Genomic DNA, 12688 nt, shown 5'->3' on the forward strand with positions numbered 1-12688 from the left:
GCATATTCGCCACATGAGGGGATTGGTGTGCATGCATTCGGTTAGAGGCAAGCATATTGATGCCTATTCTTGGCTTAGAAAATTGGCTAAGGAGAGTACTAACTAATGTGTTGAGTTTGATTCATGATTTCGTACATATGTGACTTTAATGTCTAATGAAAATATGTGGGCTAAGTACCTTGAATTCCTCTTCGATGCTCAAATGATTAAATCAATTTATTTGTTAAATTAAGCTCAAGAGCAAAGGGAGCTAAATCCGATAAAGGGAAGGAAAAAGTGGTCGAATAGCCATCGGAATCATTCGACAACATCCGAGGTAAGTTCTTGAGTAATAGAGCTTAAATTATGATTTGATTAGATCATGTCTCAAGTAAATCAAATCATGCTCTTTGTGTGTGGATATTGAACCGAAATGTGCAAGAGTGATAAGTGTATTGTATTTGAGTTTTGCTAATGAAAATGAAATACTGAATGTGTTATGATTTAGTGTTAAATGTGCATGTTTATTCGAATGGTGTCCGGCTAAGTCCCAAGGCTTTTGTGCTAAGTGACTAAATCCGGGTCAATTCCGAAGGCATTTGTGCGAGTTACCAAAATCGGGTTAAGTCCCAAGGCATTCGTGCGAAGTTACTAAATCCGGGCTAATTCAAAGGCAATTGTGCGAATCACTATAACCGGCAATGTCCAAAGACAATCGAGCGAAGTCGCTATATCCGGTTAAATTTCAAGGTACGTGATTCGAAATGAACAATCTTGCTGTAAAATCCCGTTAATACGCTTGAAAAATTCCAGCAATGAGGTATGTTCGTATGTGCATTGGAATAGTTGAGTTCCTTGAATAATATTCGCTCGGTTGAGTAATGAGCTCCGTATTTGGCTAAGATGATCCCTTATGTATGAACATAGGGGTTGGAATGTAAAGTAGAAATGATTTGAAAGTATGTATATACGGAATTATCCGCTTAGTTATATGAATGCTATACCTCTGTTGTGCTTAAATTCTTCGCTCAAAACTTACTAAGCATAAATTGCTTACTCCGTTTCTTTGTTTCTTTGTTTTATAGATTTTGGCTCGTCACCATCGGACTCGAGATTTTTGGAAGTCGAAGTCTCTCACACTATCAAAGCCCCCTTTTTGGTACAATTTTGGTTGAGCTTTGAAATGGCATGTATAGGACTACCCTTTGTTGTTTTTCAAGTACTTTTTGTGATGTATGTGTGTACAGCCATGCGAAAATGGCTCGTAGAAGTGGAGTATGGCATTAGACTATTTGTGTTTATGTATATATGTATGGTTTCATGATGTGACTATGGACTGGAATGGAAGTGTTGGGCAAATGATCAGCCATTGGAATGGCTAAATATGATTATATGTGGACCTATGTATGACAAAACTCTAGTTGGTCCATGGAAACCATCAAATAGGTAAAGTTTACCTTGAAAACAGATGCTGACAGCAGCAGTGGTATGGATTTGAAAAATCACTAAAATTTGTAGGAATGGAATTAAATGGGGAATAAATTATGTACATGAACCTTGATGAATCTACTTTCATATGGAAGAAACGAAATGGTCATATGAGTTATATGTTAAGAGATATTAAAGTTCTCGTGAAACAGGGCCAGAACGGTTTCTGGATCCCCTGTTCCGACTTTGGAAATTCACTATAAATTAACCAGAGATAATTAGGAGTCATGCCATATATGTATAGATTCCTATTTGAGTCTAATTTCTATAGAAACAAACGGCATCAGTATTGAAGCCCTGTACAGGGAGATATCCAAGTCGTGATGCGCGAAGGCCAGTGTAGTTGATCCCTGTAACAGGGGAGACTTTAACTAATAAACTGTACTAATTGGCCTGACCAAAAATTCTAGAAAAAAATATGTAGATGGACATATGAGTCTAGTTTCAGGGAAAAATTACGAAACTGATTTCCAAGCTTTGAAACTCAAGATATGATTTTTAAGGCGACAGTGATGCAGTAACCAGCTTGTCTGGAAATTTTTAAATGGACTGTGAAAATAATTAAGTTAAGTCTGTGTGCACCTTGTGTTCGACTCCGGTAACGGACTCGGGTACGGGGTGTTACAGGGCGTCAGGAATGAAGTTAGAAGCGGGGCACAAGCGTGGTGGGGAGGGCATGTGGACTTGCAGCGTCTAGTGTTAGGGTTTTTGGGTGAAAAAAACAATGAATAGTGCAGCCTATTTATAGATTTTGGGGCACACGGCCAGGTAACATGCCCGTGTTCCCCAATTTTAGCCCTTGTGATTCGCGAATTTTGAGTTTTGGCACGTCTGACATTTAGTACACGCCAGTGTTCCTTGGGCGTGCGGGTGCACACGGTCGTGTCGCACGGCCCTGTTTGGCATTGTTCGCTTCTCCCACGCCCGTGTATGTAGACCCACGCCCGTGTCAATCTAACATGTTCGACCACGAGTGCTAGACACGGGCGTGTCGGACGCCGGTGCTGTTTTAACAGGTTTACCCATGGTTCTTCCGCACGGGCGTGTCGCAAGCCCGTGTTGTTTTGGCAGGTTCGACCACGGCCATGTCGCACTGTCGTGGCATTTTATCATAGCCTATGTTTGGGAAAATCGTTACCCTATTTTCACATGGCCCTAAGCACGCCCGTGTGCTTGGCCGTGTCTCTGTGGAAAACCAGTATTCAAGAGCTCCGTTAGTAAGTTAGGTGTTGAAGATTAAATTTTAAATAAGTTAATACAGTTAGTGCTTGGGTTGCCTCCCAAGAAGCGCTTATTTATAGTCTAAGCTCGACTTACCCCTCCATTGAATGGTCATGGTGGTTCAAAGAGTTTATACTCCTCATTCCTGCTATCATTCTCATCAAAATAAGGTTTCAGACAGGTGTTGTTTACCTTAAAAGTGCTGAACTTGGGATGACTTACCTCGACTGTACCGAATGGTAAAATGCCAAGTACCGTATTTCTTCATTCGGTGTGGTAGTGACAATGTGAGGATCTTCGACATCTAATAAGACTTTATCTCTAACCTTAAGTTGATGTGGAAAGGTGTTGAGCTTGTTCTGGCGTAGTTCTGGTTTATCATGCGTTCTTGGTTTATGCGTCCGCCATTCATCTAGCTCCTCGATTTGTAGCCTTCGTTCTTTATGAATAGGTCCTCTACCATTTCTTGATAATGGCTCATGTACTTCCTTCAGACTCATTTCCTGCAAAGTAGGTTGCACCATATTGTCAATTTTAGTAGAATGGGTTAAACGATCACCTTCAATTTCCGATGTGTTACCAGATTTGCGAGCTTGAAAGGTGATTGTTTCGTCTCCTACACGGAGTGTGAGTTCACTTGTGCCAACATCAATGTTCATTTTAGCAGTTGCTAAAAAGGGCCTTCCTAGAATTAAAGGAGTGTTGCTATCCTCTTCTATGTCTAGAACAATGAAGTCCACGGGAAATATAAATTTATCGATTTTAACTAGCACATCTTCAATAATACCCCTAGGAAATCTTATAGTTTTATCTGCTAATTGAATGCTCATCCTAGTCTGTTTGGGTTTCCCAAGACCTAATTGTTTGAACATTTTGTAGGGCATGACGTTAATACTAGCCCCTAAATCAGCTAATGCATTATTAACATCTAAACTACCAATTAAGAAAGGAATTGTAAAACTCCCTAGATCTTTTAATTTTTTCGGTAGCTTATTTTGTAGAATAGCTGAGCAAACTGCGTTTAGCTCTACATGCGACGCCTCGTCCAATTTATGCTTATTTGCTAAAAGCTCCTTTAAAAATTTCATTGCGTTTGGCATCTGTGGTAAAGTTTCAATAAACGGTAAGTTAATGTGTAATTTTTTTAAAAGTTTAAGGAATTTACCAAATTGTTCATCTGAGCGGTCTTTCCTTATCACGTTGGGGTATGACACACGAGGTTTATATTCGACATTCACTGATTTGTTTTTATTATGACCTACCTCACCTTGACCTCTACTTACCATAGTTTCTTGTCTCGATTCTGGCTCAGGCTCAATGAATCCTTCTTCATCTTGAACATTAATTGCGTTGAGTTGTTCCTTTAGGTTGGGTTCAGTATTACTTGGCAAGCTACCTTGTGGCCGTTCAGAGATTAGTTTGGAAAGCTAGCCTATCTGAGTTTTGAGCCCTTGGATCGATGCTTGTTGATTTTTAAGTGCTGTCTCAGTGTTCTGGAAACGGGTTTCTGACACCGAGATAAATTTAGACAGCATCTCTTCAAGGTTTGGCTTCTTCTCTTATTGGTAGGGTGGTTGTTGAAAGCCTGAAGGATGTTGTGGTCTTTAACTTCCATGACCTCCCCAAGAGAAATTTGGGTGGTTCCTTCAACCTACATTGTAAGTGTTGCTATATGGATTGTTTTGAGATTGGGGATTATTACCCATGTAATTTAACTGCTCGTTATCCATGTTGTGGCCATAAGGTTGGTATTCCGAATTGCTTGATCCACCTCCACTTGCTTCGCACTGCATTACTGGGTGAACCTGTGCAGAACTAAGAAAACCATCAATTTTCTTATTCAAGAGTTCTACTTGATTAAAGAGCATGGTGATCGAGTCGACGTTATAAACACCGGCTGTTTTCGTTGGTTTTGTCCTCATGACTTGCCACTGATAGTTATTCAGTGACATCTCCTCTATAAACTCATAAGCATCTTCAGGTGTTTTATTATTAATGGTTCCGCCAGCAGCTCTGTCAACCATTTGCCGAGTCGAAGGATTCAAGCCATTATGGAAACTTTGAACTTGAAGCCAAAGCAGTAACTCATGGTGAGGGCACCTTCTCAGTAAGTCCTTGTATCTCTCCCATGCATCGTAAAGAGTTTCTAAGTCCATCTGCACAAACGAAGAGATATCATTACGTAATTTAGCTATTTTAGCCGGCGGGAAATATTTTAATAGAAATTTTTCGGTCATTTGTTCCCAAGTAGTGATTGACCCTCGTGGTAATGAGTTCAACCACTGTTTAGCTTTTTCCCTCAATGAAAAAAGAAATAACCGAATATGAATGGCATCATCAGAAACACCATTAATTTTAAATGTATTGCATAGTTCCAAAAAGTTTGCTAAGTGAGCGTTGGGATCCTCATCCTGCAAACCATCAAACTGAACAAATTGCTGTATCATTTGAATAGTGTTAGGTTTTAGTTAAAAAGTATTTACACTCTGAGAGGTCTAACTATGCTCGATTCGGTTCTCATTAAAGAAGGCTTAGCATAATCATACATAGTGCGTGGGCGCAGATTTTGATTAACCGTAATTACAGAAGGTAGCTGATTGTCTTGGTTTTCAGCCATCTCTTTGGTTGGGGTTGAGTATTGTCCTCTTGCTCGTTCTCTGTGTATCTTAAGCTTCTCCATATTTCTCTTTGGTTACTGCGAATTGTGCGATTGATTTCTTCATCAAAAAGTAGTGGTCCTAACGGGTTTCTTCTAGTCATAAACTATAAAAACCTTCCAAGAGAAAGAAAAAGTAAATTAATAAATAATAAAAATTAGATTAAATTAAATTGCAAGAAAAATAAATGGCTAAAGTAATAAAAATTAAGCGTTCCTAATATCTTAGTTTCCCGAAAACGACGCCAAAAACTTGGTCGCAATTTTCGTGACAGGTAAGTTTTAAATATTTATAATTAATCGTTCTTGAAACTAACTATTATCGTGATGCAGGCAAGTGTACCTATCGAACAGTAGTATAGTTTTAGCAAGACCGGGTTGTCAAACCCAAAGCAACTAAAAGTACTAGTAATGATTGTCTTTTTATTATCTAGCCTAAAAATAAGGTGGTTTGGTTTTAACTAACTAATTAACTAACTTAAGAATTCACAGAGAATGGAATTGGGGGATTACTTTTGGAAAACGATTGAATTAAGACAATACCTAAGGAAAAATTCACCTAGACTGTACTTGTTATTCTAGCTCCGAATCGGACGATTTATTCATTTAACTTGTTCCGTAGAGATCCCTAAGTTATGTTATTATCCCTATTCAAGACTAATAACGTCTAATCCATAGATTGAATAATTGAGAATTTTCTTTAATTAACACTCTAGGGTTGCATTAACTCGATCTATGGATCCCCTATTAGGTTTCACCCTAATCTGACAAAATCTTGTCACCCTATCTCTAGGCGCGCAATCAACTCTGCTTAATTATGACAAATGTACTCTTAGACAGGGTCTATTCCTCCTCTGAATAAGAGCTTATCTTGAATTTGTATCCTGGGATATCAAAATAAGAATTAAGCACACATAATTAAGAACAAGTTAAATATTTATCATACAATTCAGAAAATAATAACAAGATTCGTCTTAGGTTTCATTCCCCTTAGGTATTTAGGGGATTTAGTTCATAACTAAAAAGGAAAACATCTCAGAAGAATAACGAATACAAAATATAAAGAAAACCCAAAACTCTTGAGGGAAGTTGAGGGGAGATCTTTAGTCTTGATGATGAAACCGGCTTTTAAGATGGATCAATCAGCTTCCTTCGAGTAATTCCTTCCTTCCTCTCCATGCCTCCCATTTTTCTCTTCCTCTAAGGCGTATTTATAGGCTTTAGAATGCCTAAAAACCCTCAAAATTAGCCTTTTCTGAATTGGACTCAACTTGGGCTTGGCAGGGACACGTCCGTGTGAATCGTGCTTTGAATCTGCCAAATTGACACGGCCGTGTGGTCTGCCCGTGTGAGGAAGTCCAGGCCGTGTTGATTTCGTACTTTGGTCCATTTTCTCCGTTTTTGGCCCGTTTCTCATTCCTTTCGCTCTCCTATGCTCTCCTAAGTATAAAACATGAAATTAAGGCACAAATTCACCAATTCTAAGAAAAAATCATCCATAAAATGTGTTAAGCATGGGGTAAAAATATGTATAAATTACGGTTTATCACTAAATGTTGACAAATAAGTATTCTTAGTCTATTTTAATTTAACACATATTTCAAATTGTTGCATGTTGCGTTTTTTTAACATAAGATATATTCACATGTTCTAATCTAGAATGTCGTAAATCATATGAATAAGTAAAGTAAGTAGAAGAACAAGAATTTCTAGTTATTATTTCACAAATATTGGGAACAAATAGTCCATTGTTAAAATAGCCCTTACACATAAAACATTAATTTTAGCCATATGACCTTATTAGACACGAAGGAAAGTTTTACCCTAACCCTTCCTAATAACCCAACAAAAACCAAATTGGTTTCAATATTAGAAACATAGAGCACATCACTTGAGGCAACTATCTTTTCAAAGATAAGTTTGAGTATAATATTGCTTTTCTTAAGCACATTTGTAATTCATGAGTCCCTAAAATAGTTTTTTTCTTCTCCTTTCTCCATTTGGGAGTACGAGAAAAACTCATTTTGATTGCCACAAATGTGTCTAGTGGTACAAGAGTCTATCACCTTGGTTTTGTATTTATCACAATGTTGACTTGAGAAATGATTATCGCAATTATGTCATCTGCTTCAACCAAATTGACATTTGGCTTAGCAGAATATCATTTCTCTTTTCTTGGTGTCTAATTGATGTGCATGATGACCTAATTTGCTACAAACAAAGCAATTTCCTTTTTTTTCTTAAAGGTAGAGTTTTATTTTTGGGGCTTATAATAATGTTTTTTTAGGCGTACCTTTCTTAAGCTTACCATTGACCAAGTTGGTGATTTAGGTCTGCTAGAAAGAGCTTTTTGTGCATGTGTTTAAGTTGTTCCTTGTATTCATTCCATGATGGGGCCATGTTCTTAATAAGCAGTCCAGCAGCAAATTCTTCTTACAAGGTAATATTCTTGGACTTTAGGTCTTCTAATAGCTTGTGGTGCTTATTGGCTTTTAGTTTATGTCCTTGTCATTAGTCGTCCCCCGTTAATGATACTTTCCAATGATAAACTTCTACTTTCCATCATATTTAGTATACTTGACAACCATATTATCTCATATTTCTTTTGCTTAGTTGTATGAACAATAGAAGTCTAAAAATTCATTCAAAATAGTTAAAATTATTATGTGTCTTCATATATTTTTTAAATGTACCCATAGTTCTATTTTCTTATCTTATGAATCAAATGATGTCTTATCTTTATATGTGAATACAAATCTATACATGTCAAGGATGGAAAAGATGCACTCTTAGCATTTTTAAAGTTATTTCCATTGAAAACAATCATTGAAAACGTCAATTTTGGAGATGTCAAAAAATGATTTTTGTGTAGGAAGCATTAGGCAACATTGGTACCAGAGCAGTAATGGCAAGAAAATGTGACTGTTGGTTACAACATTGGCAGTGGGTAGAACAACATCATTGTTGGCAACAACATCAGTAGAGGTGGGGGTGTTAGTAGTATAGATGGAGACATGTTCCATAATTATGCTTAAGATCATTGTAAAATATAGAAAGAGGATTAAATGTAAAAGATGGGATCACTGCTTGAGGTGTGACTAAAACTATTCTTAAGGATAATTTGTAGTAAGCGTGTTCTGCAGTATTTAAGAAGCACTTCTACTTTTTAAGAAGAATAAAGAGTGGGACGAATGAAATAGTACTCAAGTAAGAAGGAGATTAAAGCCTATTGGGAGAGGAGGGGAACGAAACTCGAATATTTAGATGATTTGGAAGGTTAACAATGCATTACATAAATTTAGTAAAAAATAAATGTTATTTTAATTTAGAAAACTAAACTTTAGTTATGATAAAATTATGGTTATTTTGTGAAAAGTTAGGCCTTTCATATAAACCTGTTTAGCTAAAATTAAAAATAAATAAAATATCATGAAGCGAAAACAAATAGGGCTTCAACTTATATTGTTTGTAAGGGGACATCGAGCAATTTGTATTCACTAAGCTTTCAGGTACAGTTCTTGTGCATGCAAGCCCATGCTCTCATTTTGCTTTTTACAAACCCAATATCATGTAAGGTTTTATAAGTAAAACTCTAAGGGTCTTAATTAAGGAATATGAGTGTAAGAACTTGTTTTTAGTGGTGCCAAAAATGGTGGTTTTGGAACCCCACTTTTTGATGATCAAGTCCATAAATATTATTATTTAATATTTATGAGTCTATTATAGACATATATTGATTTTCGATCTAGAAATTTTCTTAAACGAATAGTTAATTAAAGTACGAGGACTAAATCATAAAAATGGTAAAAATTAATCGCTATAGATTTTAATTTGAAAAGGGGCTCATTTAGAAATTAAACTAGGATTTAATATGGCAATTAGCCACTTTGGTGTTTTAGTGAACAGTTAATGAGATGATTTCATAAAAAATGTTAAAAGTATAATTTCTATTATTATACATATAATAGATAAAAATAAATGAAAGGAAAACATTTATGCATTTGCTTCATTTTCTTCACGAGCTAAAGAGGAAAAAAAATAAGGTTTTGACATTTCAACTTCATCCCTTAATTGGTAAGTAATTTTTAGTCATTTTCTTGTAATTTTTATGATTTTGAGATCCTAGGAGTTTGATTTAGCTATCCCAGGGATTAATTTGTGAAACTTTCAAAGTTTAAAAAAGTTTCCATCACTGAAACTTTAAGCATTTAGTACTAAATTGATATATTTTGAGCTTAGATATGAAAAAGGACTAATTTGTAAAAGTGAAATTTGTTAGTTTTGAACATAGGGATTAAAATGTAATTATTTCAAAATTGAGTTTGAATTTCTATAATTTTTATATTAGAAAGTTGTAGAAGGATAAAATTGAGATCGATTTCAAAATCAAAGCTTAAATTTTAAAGTTATGGCAAATTCCATTTTAGGGACTAAATTGAATAAAATTCAAAACTTGATTTAATATTCGATAAATGAAATTGAATATATATATAGTCATAATATTCTATTAAATGATGTTTGGAATTGATAATGAAATTAAATTATGATTTAAATAGGGTTTGAACTAATCGGAGGATATTCACAAAAAAAGGAAAATTATGGATTAGTCCCTGACACCTTATCGATTGTTGTTTTTCATAGGCAAGTTCATATGATAATTATGTTTAAGTCATTATGTATGTTATATTGTGAATCTATGTATGTTTTTGTAACAACCTGTTTTCAGTAGTGTCGAAAACAGTGGTTTCAGTACCACAATTCTGACCAATGAAGTAGTATTTTATCAATTAATTAATGTTTATAGAGTTAGTATAGGGTCTTGTTAAATTTTGATTAAGAAATTTTAATATTTAGATAGTTAATTAAGTAAAAAGGACTAAATTGTAAAAGCTAAAAAAGTTAGTACCTATTAGCTAAATGTACTAAATGGCTATGGAAATGAAAGTTTATGGACGTAAATCGTAAATGTACCATTTAGATTTATAGTGGACGGTTTGGTGGCTAATGGCATGAAATATTATTGATTTTTTAAAGGGTAAAGTTGTAAATTGATAATTAAACAAAAAAATTAAACAAAATAGAATTTTAATTGACTAGCATCTTCCTCTTTTTTCATATACCAAAACCAAAACCACCATTATTGCTTGAAGAACATTCGACCAAGCTTGTCTTGATGCATGATATGAAATATTTGTTCGTTTTTAGTGATTTTTTTGTTTTTGTGATCATTTTAGCTTAATCTAGCAAACCCGGGTATTAATTTGTAAAACCGTTAAAATTTTAGGGACCTACCATGAATGATTTAGTTGTTTATATAAACTTCGTTGAAAGATTCATGAATTTGATAGTTAATAAAAATATTTTGTTAAGTGATTTTTTACAATTTTAATGTTTAAGGATTTAATTGTTAAAATTTTAAAATTACATGGAATTTTGGTGAAATAGTTGAAAAAATGAGTTTATTAGGGACTGTATAGAAATTAGCTAGCATGGGTTTTGCTTAAATGTGGTTTATCGGTAAGTTTTGAGTTTAGGGACTAAATTGCATAAAGAGTAAAATATTAGGGGTAATCTTGTAATTTTACGTTAAAAGGGTATAAGCATAAGTTCATTAATTGAGATCTTGAATAGATTAATTGAGTGAAAATTATTATTTAGATCAAGAAACAAATCAGTCGAACGTTAATCACGGAAAAGCCAAAAAAGCAGAATAGTTGTCGGTGTCGTGTTGGAATCTGTTCTACCTAGGTAAATTCGTAATTTAATTAAAGTAATTTATTTGGTTGCTAGTTGTAATTTGATATATATCCATAAATTTTGGTGATCGAGTTCATTGACTTGAGGAATGAGAAAGACCATGGTTGAAAGATATCATGGCATTATACCCAAAATGAGAAAGACTATAGTTGAAAGATACTATGGCATTAAACCAGAACAGGTAAGACCCTAGTTCAAAGATATTATGGCATTAAATTTGAATGAATCAAGACCGTAGTTGAAAGATATTATGGCACCACTTCGGGATTGTATAAGACCATGGTCGAAAGATGCCATGGCATCCTTTGAACAATGAAATGATTGGAAAGGTATACAAATTGAATGTTTATTATATTAATGATCTAAGGTTTGCCATGTGAATAGGAATCAATGAATGCATAGGTGATACTTAAAATAATGCATGTCTTATGTAAACTAATTTTATTCAGTAATTTATGTATACATTTTTTTGAACTTACTAAGAATTATGTGCTTATGTTATTTGTGTTTTTCCTTGTAGATTTCGAAAAGCCTAGTTGATCAAGAGTTCAAGTCGTAGTGCACACATTATCCATCCCTCATCTTGGTAGATGTTTTAGGTCATTTTGATGTTGGTTATGAATGGCTTCTACTAGGACCTTTTGGTTAACTTATTCATGCTGTTTATATTTGGAATTTGACTTTATGATACTATGTGGTTATGTATGTATATATATATGGTACTTTGGTTAATGTTGTGATTGTATATGCTTTTGGTCTTTTGGTTGATGCCTTGAGATGATAAATATAAATGTTTTTTAATAGATGTGATGAAATGAATTATTTGAATATGTTAAGCACATGTTTCGGGTGTTATTTTGAGATGAAATAGTGTGATTGTTAGAAGTAGACATGAATGGTATGAATGAATGGTAAGTTTGGTATGTGATTATTTTTACATAGTGTGAATTTGAATGCAAGTTAGTTTGGTGTGAGATATGGATTTGATTTGGAAAATAAATTGTGGTGTCAATGAAGGCACATTGGTTAGCCACTTAGGTTGAATGTTTTGGCATGTTTAAGGCTTGTTTGAATGGGTTTTGAATGCAAGTAAATGGATGAATTCAGTTTAGGTTGGCATCTAAGAAAAGGACTTTGTTTTAGCTTGTTTTGAAGGCATTTTAGGTGCACACGGCCTGGGACACAGGCTATCACATGACCGTGTGTCATACACGGTCACACCACAGTATCGTGTGTAATTTTAATTTTAGGTGCAAGTTTGTCTACAGGGTCCTAGAGAGTTACATGCCTTGGAAAAACAATCATGTGACCTCATTTCTAATACTCACACGGTCTGAGACACGGACTATGACACAACCGTGTGACCGAAAGTTGAATACTCACACAGTCAGACACACGGGTTGAGACACAGTGTGTGACCTATATTTCAAATTATACACGGTTTGGCCACATGGCCATGTTTTTGAGCCACAAGGTCTGGGCTTTATCACACGACTATGTGACCACTATTTCTAAAATTTTCAAATTTTTCTATAATTTTTTGTTTTGTTTCAAATTAGTCTCTGATTTTTCCCAAACAATTTTTAA

The 12688-nt window shown here is 34.8% G+C and overlaps 1 non-coding gene across 1 annotated transcript; it reads left to right on the forward strand.

The window, feature by feature from the left end:
- The first annotated feature begins 4770 nt into the window (after positions 1-4770).
- LOC128281975 (small nucleolar RNA R71) lies at positions 4771-4877 on the forward strand. Its single transcript, XR_008272283.1, has one exon. It is a non-coding gene; the product is annotated as a small nucleolar RNA R71 (small nucleolar RNA).
- Positions 4878-12688: the final 7811 nt, after the last annotated feature.

This window comes from Gossypium arboreum, chromosome 1 (genome assembly GCF_025698485.1).
Source record: "Gossypium arboreum isolate Shixiya-1 chromosome 1, ASM2569848v2, whole genome shotgun sequence".
In the NCBI taxonomy this organism is placed as follows: domain Eukaryota; kingdom Viridiplantae; phylum Streptophyta; class Magnoliopsida; order Malvales; family Malvaceae; genus Gossypium; species Gossypium arboreum.